The 13,390-nt window shown below is 49.5% G+C and overlaps 1 long non-coding RNA gene across 1 annotated transcript; it reads left to right on the top strand.

Moving 5' to 3' along the window:
* The first annotated feature begins 6,754 nt into the window (after positions 1–6,754).
* On the top strand, positions 6,755–9,930 carry LOC144225889 (uncharacterized). Its single transcript, XR_013333455.1, has 2 exons — positions 6,755–6,987; positions 7,409–9,930. It is a non-coding gene; the product is annotated as an uncharacterized LOC144225889 (long non-coding RNA).
* Positions 9,931–13,390: the final 3,460 nt, after the last annotated feature.

The raw sequence follows: 13,390 nt of genomic DNA, 5'->3' as shown, positions 1-13,390 counted from the left end.
CGGGTAAAGGCACCCCTGCATGCCCTAGGGACCGCGTGACAGCCCTAGAGTGAGACACAGGCCGCCTTCATCCACTGTATGCAGGAAAGTGATGGTCCCCTCCATCTGTGCCCACAAGGGACAATATGTAGAGCATTTCAGGGAGAGGCGGGAAATATCCCAAGATGCCAGGAAGACTTCATTTCCAACTCAGTGACACACCATGGGAGTGACGGATCTTCCTCCCAGACACGTAAGAGAAAGGCCGCCAAAGGGTTAACCTTTTAAAGAGAAAGCCTGTGGCTTGTTTCTTCTGAAAGAACTAGTTAGACAGGTGAGTGAGAAAACCTCTGTAGCATCTCTGCAGCCGCCTGAGTGCTGGCGGGGGAGGGTCCGTGAGCCGTGCACAATCAGAGAGATGTCCACTCAGAGGAACTGGGACCCCAGCCAGCCACGAGCACCTGATGCCAGATGCACAAGGGTGAGATGAAGGTGAAATTGCAGAGCGGAACCCGAACTGTGTGGTCCAGGACCGACTATGAATCGCACGGGAGGAGGACGCCCAGAGTCAGGGCTGGAGGGAACATCTGGTGCCCGGGCTCAGTGGCGGGTGGAACATCAACAGCACAGGTGTCCTGGGCGAGGACCACGTGAGCGGGGAGAGCAGATGGGGCGAGGCCGAGAGGTCGAGAGACCAGCCGGGGGCCAGATGCCTCACGCTGGCTGCTCTCGTGTTCAGGAAGAGGCTGGGCCACGTGGAAGGAGAGCACCGGGCAGGTATGGGGGAGGGGCGGAAGGAAGCGGGAGAGCCTCTGGGGGTGTCAGCAGGGCCCATGGGCCAGGCCTGCAGGAGGAAGTGTAGGAGTTTGCCATACTGTTTGAGGAGATGCTGTGACTTCTCCGTGCGAGATGGCCAGTGAGGCGAGCATGGCCATATCCTTCTCCAGCTGGTATCTTTCTGCCAGCCGCTCTGGTACATGCTAGACGATTCCCCTGAATGCCTCCTGGATAGCTTCTCCCAGTACGAGCCCCGAACTGATATTTCCCCTATCTGTTTCCTCCTTCCGCAGTTAATGCACACTTAGGCCCACTCAACATGGGAGCATCTGATCTGACAAGTTGACCCAGAATCACACTAAGAGGAAGGACTCTGGGTTAGGAGGGACCATACGGAAGCCCCAAGAGGTCACTTTTAGGTTGACCAAGGGAGGGAGGGAGTATAGTAAGCAGCATAGCAGGCAGACCGTCCTGGCTGTGTAACATTGACCTTTGCCCTCTGAGTCCCATTTCCTCATCTGTAAAATTCAGATACAATACTGAGGACTCACTCTATCAGGACCCTTTCAAAGTTCTTACATTCAACAAGAATCCTTTCATCTGTAGCTAAGAGGACTATTGACTAATTGTAAAAAAACAAAATAAAAAAAGAAGTCACTTCATGATCTCACCTAACACAAAGTCTGCAAGTAGATGGCTCTAGGTTTGGTGCAAGGACTTAGTGACTGCGACACATGTTACTCTTTGTAGTTCATCATCCTCAGTATGTTGACTTGCTGCCTCATGGTCACAAGACGGCTGCTGCTACTCTAGGCATCATGTCCTCACACCTGCAACCTAGGTAGGAAGGAAGATGGGGCAAAAGGCTTTCTCCTGGAGACTTTGCTTTCTATTTATACCTTATTTCAAAAACAAATCAGACCATTTTCGTTAGCGTTACCATATAGAATCATGGTGAGACAACTCTATGATGCATAGGAAAATAACTGGTACCATATGGGCATTCCGTAAGTGTTAGTTCCTTTTTTGAGAAAGAAGTACAGCAAGATCTCAGCCTCTGGAGTCCCACTGCCTGGGTGAGATCATGAGCAAGCTACTTCCCTCTCTGTGCCTCAGTTGCCTCCACTGTGAAAAAGGGCTAGGAGCCACCAACCAAGAAGATCTCTAGAAACATTCACTATCCTTGTGGAGATTTCTTTTTTCCAGCCTGTGTAGTCCCAGGCTCAGCACGATGTTGAGAATTTACCTTTCAAATCCAAGTNGTTTTTTTTTTTTTTTTTTTTTTTTTTTTTTTTGGTTGCCATAGTGTTGTCAAGAGTAGCGTTTAGCAAGGATTTCCACAATGTGTCAGCTGTCCTTCCGTCTTGGAGGTGCTGGGGAAAGCCAGCAATAATTACCACCTAGCTGGGCTCCTGTTAGAACTAAGGATGCTTTAATTACGTAGATGAGTAATTTGATGCCTCATTAGAAAACAGGCAGTTAGGACGTAAATGGGGGATTATTTACCACCAGGAAAAATATTGCTGTGTTTGCCCAGGCCTGGTAGGTTTGCTGCTCATGAAGGGGCTCCTTGCACTGGGCTAGGACACAATTTACTTACTTTGTAAATTTAACAAATATAATCAGATGGGAGAGAGAGACATATAACTGGAGTCTATACACTCAGTTTAATTCTTGGTGCCACTAATTGATCTGAACTGTCGATATTTTATCATCAGAACCCGAGGCTGTTATGTGGGCAGCATTCATTCATTAGATGACCCCTTGCGTATCCAACCATCATTTATTAGCAGCCGCCCTGGGCCGGGTGGACAGTGGACCACCGGGCTCGGGGAAGCCTGCTGGGGGACAGACATGGGCACAAACGATTCACATGCTAAGGCTGGCAAAAGGAGGGGGTGCTCAGAACGGAAGCAGCTCTGAGAGGGGATGATGGCCCCTGCCCAAGCTGGTGAGTGGGGTCAGGAAGCCTTCCCAGAGGAGCCGACCTGTGAGCTAGGAAAGGGATTTCCAGGGGGAGAAAGCAGCACATGCACAGGTGTGGAGGCTGGAAACAGCATCGTGAGGGAGGAGACTGTATTCAGTTGGGGGATAAAAGGGAGAAGAGAACGCAGCAGGAACCGAGGGGAACGTAGCTGGGCCAAATGGCAAAGAGGTCTGTTCTGCATGGGAAGGAGTCGGAGCTCTCTCCTGAAGCCCGCGGGGCTCAAGGGAACGTTGCCCTTCCTTCTTTCTTCCCTCCCCTTCCTCCTCCCCCTCCCCCTCCCTTCCTCCTTCTTTCTTACCTTCCTTTCTTCCTCCCTCCTTCCCTCCCTTCCTCCTTCCCTTCCTTCCCCTATCCCTCCCCTTTCTCTCTCCCTCCCCTCCCTTCCTTCCTTCCATCCCTCCTTCCTTCCTTCCCTCCTTCCTTCCCTCCTTCCTTCCCTCCTTCCTTCCCTCCTTCCTTCCCTTCCTCCCTTCCTTCTTCTCTCCCTCCCCTCCCTCCCTCCCTTCCTTCCTTCCTTCCTTCCTTCCTTCCCTCCTTCCTTCCCTACCTCCCTTCCTTCTTCTCTCCCTCCCCTCCCTCCCTTCCTTCCTTCCTTCCTTCCTTCCTTCCTTCCTTCCTTCCTTCCTTCCTTCCCTCCTGCTTGGATTTTGGGTTCTGTAAGACTACTCTGACTATATCACAGGGCTTTTGACATAATAGGTTAGCTCCAAGCTATACCAAAGGAAGCAAGTGGTCAGGAAAAGGTCAAGATTTGAGTCCTGGCTCTGTTGCTAACTAACTGGGTGGTCAGGTGAAGGCCACTTCACCCTGTCAGCCTCGGTTTTCTCACCTGGAAAATGGCTTATGTGAGCCAGGTTATCTCCAAGGTCTCTCAAAATGCACAAGTGTTGAGCTCTACATGTTCAAATTCACTGACTGCAACGGCATCAAAAAGTTGGGAACATTTCTGTCAGAGACCACTGTTTACCCATGGGACACCAAGGTGGCTGGGTCCCCGTGGCTAGCATCTGCTCTGACCCCACATGACCTGGAAGGAGGACTCACCCCTGCCCTCGCCAAACACTGAGGCAATCCCATAACCCAGTGATGATCTTGGTAGATTTTCCGGAACGTTTCCCAGGGAGACAAGGAAAGGGCTTTATCCACACACACCTCACAGCAACAATGGAGAAGGTGGAGGGAAACCCCAATTGGAGGACTTAGGAGAAAAAGACCCATTCCTCAGATTTAAAGCAAAACCTGCCTTTTCTAGCTTTTGGCAAGAAAAAACAATCTTCAGATCCTAAGCAAGTGAGACAACTATAAAAAATATATATAAACTTTGCATGAGGGATTTAAAAATAAAAACCACTGTGAGGGGCACCTGGGTGGCTCAGTCGGTTATGTGTCTGACTTTGGCTCAGGTTAAATCTCGTGGTTCGTGAGTTCAGGCCTCATCTCGGGCTCTGTGCTGACAGCTCAGAGCCTGGAGCCTGCTTCAGACTCTGTGTCTCCCTCTTTCTCTGCCCCTCCCCTGCTCATGCTCTCTCTCAAAAGTAAATAAACATTAAAACATTTTTTAGGGGCGCCTGGGTGGCTTAGTCGGTTAGGCGTCCGACTTTCGCTTGGGTCATGATCTCGCGGTTCGTGGGTTCGAGCTCCGCGTCGGGCTCTGTGCTGACTGCCAGCTCAGAGCCTGGAGCCTGTTTCAGTCTATGACTCCCTCTCTCTCTGACCCTCCCCTGCTCACGCTGTCTCTCTCTCTCTCCTAGAAATAAATAAAAACATTAAAAAAAATTAAAAAAAAAACATTTTTTAATTAAAAAAAACATAAAAACCACTGTGTATCCCCACAAAAGCATTGATAATACTCAGCAAGGAATACGAAGCCAATTAAGTCACCTTCGTTATGGAGTCGATACCATTGCATTTCTTTCTATCCAATAAAAAACAAGAGGAACAGGTGGAACGAGAGGAAAGGTGCTTGTTAGTATCATGCTTCCCTTCCCTCCAAATTTGGTTGGGGGTTGGATTGTTGTATCTCCAAGGACTTTGAGAAAAAGGCCTCACTGTGCACATGAACTTAAACGTGGACCGAGACTGAGCCATGCAGCATGTTCCCTTCTTGCTGAGGACCTCAAGCAGAGGGGAGGTGGCGGGGAAGGCTGTCCAGCAGACACAGTGCTGAAAATCCCTCTCTCTCTTCTCATCCCAGGTATAGGAGGAATCGCCACACCCAAAAAATGAGAGGAAATTGGACTGAGGAAAAAAAAGTCTATCCACAGGTAAACTTTCAAAATTAGTGCATACTTCCATGTCTTTCTTGAACTACAGTGTGAGGCTTTAGAGAACAAATTAGACTCCATTTTAACAAACAGGTTGGTTCCTTGCTCACCAAGTTGGCTGCCCTAAGTAGAGAAGTTTAGAGACATTTCACACCCAACTCAAGTGGACTTTGACAGCAGACAGGACTTTGTGATGCTTTTCAACAGAGAGAAGGCATGGGCCGCGGGAAGGGTCACGGGCACTGAAACGGTGCACCCGAGGGAACGTGGCTCTGGGATTTGCCAGCCTTGGGTCTTTGGTCTACTTATTTAATTTGATGAAGGCTCATTTTTTCCTGCATAAAACTGCGATGACTAACCCTATTCTCAAAGGCCCAGAGCTTGTATTTCCTCAGGAGGCAGGTAGGAGGTGTTGTGTGGAGATGGTCGGTTTTGTAGTGAGGCAGACCTCCATTCAGTGCCCGTCTGAGACATCGGGAAACTGAGGCTTATTTGTACTCCAGACCCTGAAGGACAACCACTCCCCTGTTCTCACCCTCACGTCCCTTGTCCCCTTTCTCGCCTTCCCCTCGTCCTCCCCTCTGCCTTCAGCAATCAGGGGCTCTAGTGTGAACTCAGCCGACCAGAGGTTAGGGGACCTTCCATCTCACTCCCACGCAGAGGATCACGGATGCTTCCTTTTGTTTTTCCCCTTTATAATTGTTTCTTTCTGCCTCATTTTCCTTTTCCTCTTGCCATAGCTTCCTGCAGTGTGCTTGCTCCAAGCGAGAAGAAAGCAGTTGGAGAGATCGGGCTAATAAATGCAGGAAGTTTCCTGGGATTGGACGTCTCACCACTGCAAACAGCAGCACGCAGCACACACGCACGTGCATGTGTGCGTGTGGTGTGTGTGTGTGTGTGTGTGCATTCACGCACACATGAGCTGTGTTCACAGCCTGACCTGCAGAACCACAGGCTGGCACTGACCGATTACACCCACCAGCAGACCAAGACTTCCGAGCCAAGTTGGCACAGCGAGGGGCTGTATTGTACATCGGTTAAAAATATGAATCTTTTAGGGGTGCCTGGGTGGCTTAGTCGATTAGTGTCCGACTTTCGCTTAGGTCATGATCTCGCGGTTCGTGGGTTCGAGCCCCGCGTCGGGCTCTGTGCTGACTGCCAGCTCAGAGCCTGGAGCCTATTTCAGAGTCTGTGTCTCCCTCTCTCTCTGACCCTCCCCTGCTCATGCTGTCTCTCTCTTTCTCTCCTAGAAATAAATAAAAATATTTAAAAAAAAATACAAATCTTTTTAAAGGACTTGGGTTCAGATCCCTGTTCTACTATGTACTAGTGGGGAAGCAGCGTCATCTTTCTGAGTCTCAGGTCCCACCCTGGGCAAATAGGGACGGTATTGCCTACAACAGTGGCTTGTTATAAGAAGTTATAAGATGTCATCGGGGCTGTGGGCATGCAGCTTCCGGCACGTAGTACGGTGACCAGGATCCTCACGGTCCTCTGTCTCCTCTCTGCTCCTTCCAGCCCCGTTATGACGTGCAGTTGTCCGCGGCTCTATGAGTCATTGAAGATAAGCATCCTGCTTTGTGAGGGTGGGAAGTGTCTGGACAGATTTGGGTCTGCCGCTGTGTGGCTGAGTGACTGTGTCCCAGGATAATGAGATACTGAAATTAGAGCCCAAACAACCACCCACTCCTGTGGGGAAAGAGAAAGCCATAGAAGCGCCTGGTGAGTCAGAACTGAGAAGGCGACGCAGCAGCCTAAGGACAGAGGGAAGCGGAGAGCTGTGCCAAGAAGTTTCCACAGCCATGACTCAGGAAGAGCTTTTCTCAACTTTCTGGAACAGCATCCCACCGGAACTAGCTGGCCCTCTCTGGTTAGGCAGTCTGCTTTTTAATAATTCTTGAAAAGCTTGGTGAATGAGACAAAGGCTGCTAATGTTTATCGGGTCATCCCTTCTGTGACGTCCTCAAGAAGCCCTGAGAGGTAGGTATCGATACCCCCCATTTCCAGATAAAGAAACCAAGGTTCAGAGAGGGAAGGCCACTTGTCTGATGTCGCACAGCTTGGGATATGAAATGGGGGTCTATTTGTCTGTAAAGCCCTGCTTTTCCCACTTGGCTTTACTGCATTTGTTAGAACACTCATTTTGCGAGGCTGGGGTAACAGAGATCGTTGGAACACAGCCCTTTAAAACAATCGGGAGGTCTATGCACAAGTTTTCTGGCTTAATTGAAGGCTCCCTCACACCCTCAGTGGGCCTGCTGTAGCCCTCACAACACGCTGACCGGATAAAAGACTTATGGTAATTGCTAATATTTATTGAGTTTTCTATGCACCACACTCTTCCTTGGGCACGTTTTCTATCATAACCCATTTAAGCCTCACAATAACACCTAAACGTTAGGTGCTATTATTAGCACCATTTTACAGATGAAGAAACAGAAGCACAGAGAGGAGAAATAACTTCCCCGGGACAGCACAGCAAAGAAGCGGCAGACCCGGGATTCAAATCCAGGTAGCTGTTCTGGCCATGGAGTGCATGTTCCCAAGGCCACTGTTATGGAGACCTTTCCTAACTGGAAAGAGGATGGACAGACAGATGGACGTCAGGCAAAGGTGAGATGGGAACCATTGTCTCTTGAGGGTCTCCCATGCAGCATGCCCGGTGCTGGGCTCTTTGCCTTTTCCACCACATTGAACCCTCACGACTCTGCGGGGTTAGTGATGCCTCCAATTCTCACACCAGGAACCTGGGCTCAGAAGGTTGACCAGACTTGAAAGAGTCAACTCAGCACAGAGCTGAAATTTAAAGCAAAACCGTCTCCCCCACCCTAACACCCAAGGTCTTTCCAGTCCTGTGGGGCGCCCCTCGGGACTCAGGGGGGAAGTGCACCCCACGGAAGGTGAGGGGAGGGGTCCCTAGCGTGGGGCACCTTGCTGGGTGTGGAAATCTAGCCTCAGCTCCCCCGGGCCCCGCGCCACCGACTGGCAGCCTTCTGTGTGAACTTGGATCGTGGCAGGTTTTCATTTTCTGTGATGCTCCTGACAGCTTTTGTGGGATGATTGCAGGGTGGAGGAAGGCACCCTTTAAAGGTTTGGTGAAATCTCAGCAAGTGGGAGGTCTGTCGTCTTCCCCGGGGCGTGTTGTCAGCTGCTGCTTCGAGATGTTTCTTTACAAACTCCGGTGCCTGGGTTCCTGGCGAGGGACAGCCTGAACTCGGGCAAAGGCTAGGACGCGGAGGGAGGGGGAAACCAGGAGAGATGTAAGGTGACAGGCTGGGGCTCCGTGGGGTGGCAGGCACCTGGACCCCATTATCTCAGAGCATCTCTGAGGCCACAACTGTAGTCCCTGTGGCTGCAGCCAGGCCTGGGGAGAAGCTAGCAGTCCGTCAGGACACGATTCCTTCTGGGCCCCCTAGAAATCTGATTCCAGACCCCACCTTGCCTTCTGGCTCTTTGCCTCTGTGTCCCTTTTCTCTACTCTTAGGGGGCTTGAGTCACATTGAAGCTGAAGCTTGCCAACCCGACCCCTTCCCATTTCTCCTACGCCCTGACTCCTGCATACCTTCGTGGAGGCAAGCCCTGGGGGTGCCGAGACATAGCAGGTGCTGTCGCTGTCTCTATCTTAGGATCGTCACAGCCCAGGGGGACATCTGTAGATTGCCGGTGGCTCCCGCCACAGGGGAAGGGCTGCAGGGGTCCGTGGGAAGTGGGGGAAGTCTGTGTTTCCAGGGAGGCAGGGAGGCTCCGTGGGGGCCGTGGGAGGATGGGGCCCTTTCTAGGAAGAGCACGTGGGATGGGCATTCCGGGCAGACAGCCATCTCGTGGCAAGGCGGGGAGGTGGGGAAGAAAGCGGCACGTTTGAGGACAGGCAAAGGATCCCATGCCACTGGAGTATTGGTGACTGGGATCGAGTGGACAGAGAAGTGGCTGAGAGATCATACAGGGCAGGCCAAGTGCCATTCAGAAACGTTCTGGCATTTCCCGCGAGCCAACATTTTCCTCCTGAGAAAGAAGCGTGACTGCCCTCTTCTTTATGCCCCATACTGGTTTTATCTCCTGATTTGCTCCTCCCCTCTCTGTGCCGTGATGGTCGCTTCTTTGCATCAGAGCTGCATTCACTCCCGCAGAACGAATTACTAATTGCTCAGCATTCTCTGTTTCTCCAAGTGCAGCTACCCCAAGTTTCCTTTAAGGACGGAATCTTTAGCAGCAAGTTTACCAAGGAGATTTGCACCCATCACTCTGGTCCTGAGATGCCTCTGTTTGTTGTAGACTTTCCAGGAATCGGGGCCCCTTGGCCGCCCCTGGGTTCTCTAAATCTGTTCACCTTTGCAGCAGAAGATGCTAGAATATAGTATGTAAGGACACAAGTCTAAACGTCTAAACCGAACTGACTCCATGACAGGTTTTAAGTTTCCCCTCTAAACTAGAAGGCGTAAATTCCAGCTTCCCCGAAACTATCAGGCAGTTACACATTGCCCAAGGCAGGAGAAACCACCCTTGCAACACCCAATCAGGAAAGGCCAGCGACCACCCTCCACATTACTGAGGGAGAGGCCTGGAGACAGAAACTATAGATAGGACCCTGTTACCTAATGTTAGAGTTAACCCTTTAGTCGCCGAGTAAGACCCTAGGCTCGCTCTGTGATTGGTTGAATTTAAAGGTACTCTAAATGTTGTAATTCGATCCCGCCAAAAGTAACGAATACTCTAGACAATGTGTATGGTCAATCCCGCTGTCAATGATGTTGTATAATTATGATTGGATCACTGTTCCCATGTCACAACTTCTGTAACTCCCCCGTCACAAACCCCATAAAAACCTTACTCTGCCCTTGTTCGAGGCTCTCAGCACGGATCCACGGCGCTGGTGAAGTCTGTGAACCCGAGCTTAAGCCCGTAATAAAGCCCTTTGCTTTTGCATACGTGACTCGGACTTCTTGGTGGTCTTGGGATTTTGGGGAGATCGCGATCTGGGCATAACAAGTAAAAAATGCTCAGACTCTGAAGTCATTCTAAAGCAGGATCAGATCTTGGCTTTGCCTTTGAGTGCCAGAGGGGTGAGTCACTTGCTGCTCAGAGCCTCAACTTCCTGATCTATAAAATGGGGTAAATATAGTTTCTAACTCATTCACATCTTTATCCGTACAAAAGGCTTACCAGAGTGCTGCACACCTTGGCTTCACGGTCATTGTTGGTCCAAGCCAAGATTTTGATAGGGAAAGCTAAAGTTGAAAATGGATTCCCAGCCTCCCCTCCCTGGCCTCTCTGCCAAAGCCAAATCCATTCTTTCTGACCTTTAGGAACTCATTCAAGTGCAAATGTTGATTGGCCTCCTCCTTGTGGAGGCAACAGAGCATGTTGCTTGGCCAGTTAGCATCCAAATGGGAACTCACACACTGCCGGTGGGAATATAAAGTATGCAACCGCTTTGGAAAGCAGTCTGGCAGTTTCTTCTAAAACTCAACATAAATCCACCCTTTAACCCATCCTAAGCTTTACCCCCAAAGAGAAGAAAACTTATGTCCACAGAAAGACGAGTGCGTGAATGTTCATAACATCTCTGCCCAAAATAGCTGCAAGTGGGTGGGTTTGGGGGACAGCCCGTGTGTCTGTAAACAAGAGACTAGATCAACTGCCTGTGGTTTAGTCACACAGTGGGGTACTACTCAGCAACACAAAAGAACAGGCTGCAGATACCCAACAATATGGACAAATCTGGAAAACATTATGCCAGGCAAAAGAAGCCAGCCGCAAAACAGAACATCCCTTATATTTCCATTGATATAAAGCTCTGGAAAAGGAAAAACCATACCTATAATGGAAAAAAGTCAGAACAGTGATTTCCTGGGAGCAAGTGGGGTGGGTATTGCCTGAGAAGGAACACGAGGGAAATTTCTGGAGTGATGGAAATGTCCTAAACCTTGATAAGGTTTGGGTAACCCAGGTGTGTATGTTTGCTAAATTTCATTGAATGGTACAATTCAGCTTTGTGCATTTCTCTTTATATATCAATTTAAAAAAACCATAAATAAATGTGGAACTCTAGGTAATGATGCCACGTTGAAGTGTTTAAAGGTGAAGTGTACAGATTTCGTCAACTTACTATGAAATGCATCAAAAATGAGATGGGGTGCCTGAGGACTCAGTCAGTTAAGCCTCAGGCTCTGCGCTGGCTTGCAAAGCCAGCTTGAGATTCTCTCTATCTCCCTCTCTCTCTGCACCTCCCCTGCTCGCTCTCTCTCTCTCTCTCCCTCTCTCTCTCTCTCTCAAAATAAATAATAAACTTAAAAAAATGAACTGGATCAGGGCACCTGAGTGGCTCAGTTAGATTGAGCGTCCAACACTTGATCTCAGCTCATCTCAGCCTTAGGGTCATGAGTTCAAGTTCCACGTTGGGCTTTATGTTGGGATGAAACCTGCTTTTAAAAAACGGAGGCAGATTGATGGATAGATAGATGAATAGATACGTGGTAAAATAAATGTAGCAAAATGCTCACAGTTGCAGAATCTAGGGGGGAGACACACAGGTGGGTCACTGTAAACTTCTTTCAAATTTTTGGTGTATGTGACATTTTTCCTGACAGAATGATGGTGGGAGGAAGTATCCAGAACCTTCCTACCTGGGTTTGAATCTTAGCTCCACCCCTTCTTAGCTCTGTGATCTTAGACAAGTCCCTCGGTCTCCCTGTGCTATGCCCTCATCTATAAAATGGGAGTGAAAGCATTGGGTTATTCTGACAATTACATGAGTTTTTACATGGGAAGCACTCGGAACAATTCCTGGCATACAGTAGGCACTTAGTAAGGGCTTTCTTTGGCCAACCAACACCCTGAGATGTTGTGTATCTCTGTCTTCAAGGACTGTATCTATATAATCCCTACCAACATTTACCTTGAGAGGAGCTTTGCAGATAGACTCATACTGAACCTTGCAATCTAAAGTCCCAGGAGTCTCGGACAAGTGGTTATTCTCTCTCTTTCTCTCTTTTTAAAATGTTTATTTATTTTGGGGCACCTGGGTGGCTTAGTCGGTTAAGCGTCCGACTTTCGCTTGGGTCATGATCTCGCGGTTCGTGGGTTTGAGCCCCGCGTCAGGCTCTGTGCTGACTGCCAGCTCAGAGCCTGGAGCCTGTTTCAGTCTGTGACTCCCTCTCTCTCTGACCCTCCCCTGCTCACGCTGTCTCTCTCTCTCTCCTAGAAATAAATAAAACATTAAAAAAATGTTTATTTACTTCTAAGAGAGAGAGAGACAGAGCATGAGCAGAGGAGAGGCAGAGAGAGGAGACACAGAATCTGAAGCAGGCTCCAGGCTCCGAGCTGTCAGCACAGAAACTGACACGGGGTTCGAATTCACGAGCCATGAGATCATGACCTGAGCCCAAGAAGACGCTTAACTGACTGAGCCACCCAGGCGCCCCTCGTTATTCTCTTTGAACCCCGATTTCCTCAACTCTAAATTGAGAATAACTCCAATTGCTCCTGGCTTTTAAGAAGATTAAATAAAACAATGTAAATGAAGGCAACTGAAGCAGGGTTCAATAAAGGTTCATTGAATGCCTGCTTCCAAAATTAACCTCTCCTCTCTGCTGACATAATTGAAAAGGGTCGATTGAGCTATGGTCTAATGCAGGCCCCCCAGCTTGTATGCTCAACTGGATCCTAGTTGTAGGGCTCTGGGCTCCTCCGGGCACATTGAGGTGGTGGTGGAAGGGTCTGCAGCCCCTCCCAAGAATGTGGCCTTAACCTTCAGAGGCCCGTTGGCCGTTTATTTAGCCCGGAGGCTGGAATAAACAAGATTGGTCCTGGAAGGGTCATCTTGGTATTTCAGACCTATGTAGGACACCAGTGAGGTGGCATCCCCATACCTCAGACTGGCCGGCCGTTGGGTGAGGACACGCCCTGGTAAATGAATAGACCAGAAGGGGCTGTTCACAACGTCAATTGCCATCTGTCCAGCATAGGGTTGTTATACGATGATCAGACAGAGCCGGTTTCGACCTGCAGTTTCAAGACCTGTCTTGGCACAACTTTGGAATCATGTACGAAGCCATCGACTAAAATTTCATGGGAACAGACACAACTGAAACAGAAAGTGTAAACGGAGCTGCAGGGCTTTCTAAAGCCTATAACATCATGATTTTTTTAAGCATGTATTCATTTTTGAGAGACAGAGAGAGAGCACGAGCAGGGGAGGGGCAGGGGGAGAGAGGGAGACACAGAATCTGAAGCAGTCTCCGGGCTCTGAGTTGTCAGCACAGGGTTTGACACGGGGCTCGAAAACACCGTGAGAGCATGGCCTGAGTGGAAGTCAGACGCCCAACCGACCGAGCCACCCAGGTGCCCCTATTATATCGTGCTTTTTAAAAACTTTTCTAATGGC

This window comes from Crocuta crocuta, unplaced genomic scaffold (genome assembly GCF_008692635.1).
Source record: "Crocuta crocuta isolate KB4526 unplaced genomic scaffold, BGI_CrCroc_1.0 scaffold131, whole genome shotgun sequence".
NCBI lineage: Eukaryota > Metazoa > Chordata > Mammalia > Carnivora > Hyaenidae > Crocuta > Crocuta crocuta.
This window is presented reverse-complemented; position numbering and strand designations above follow the sequence as displayed.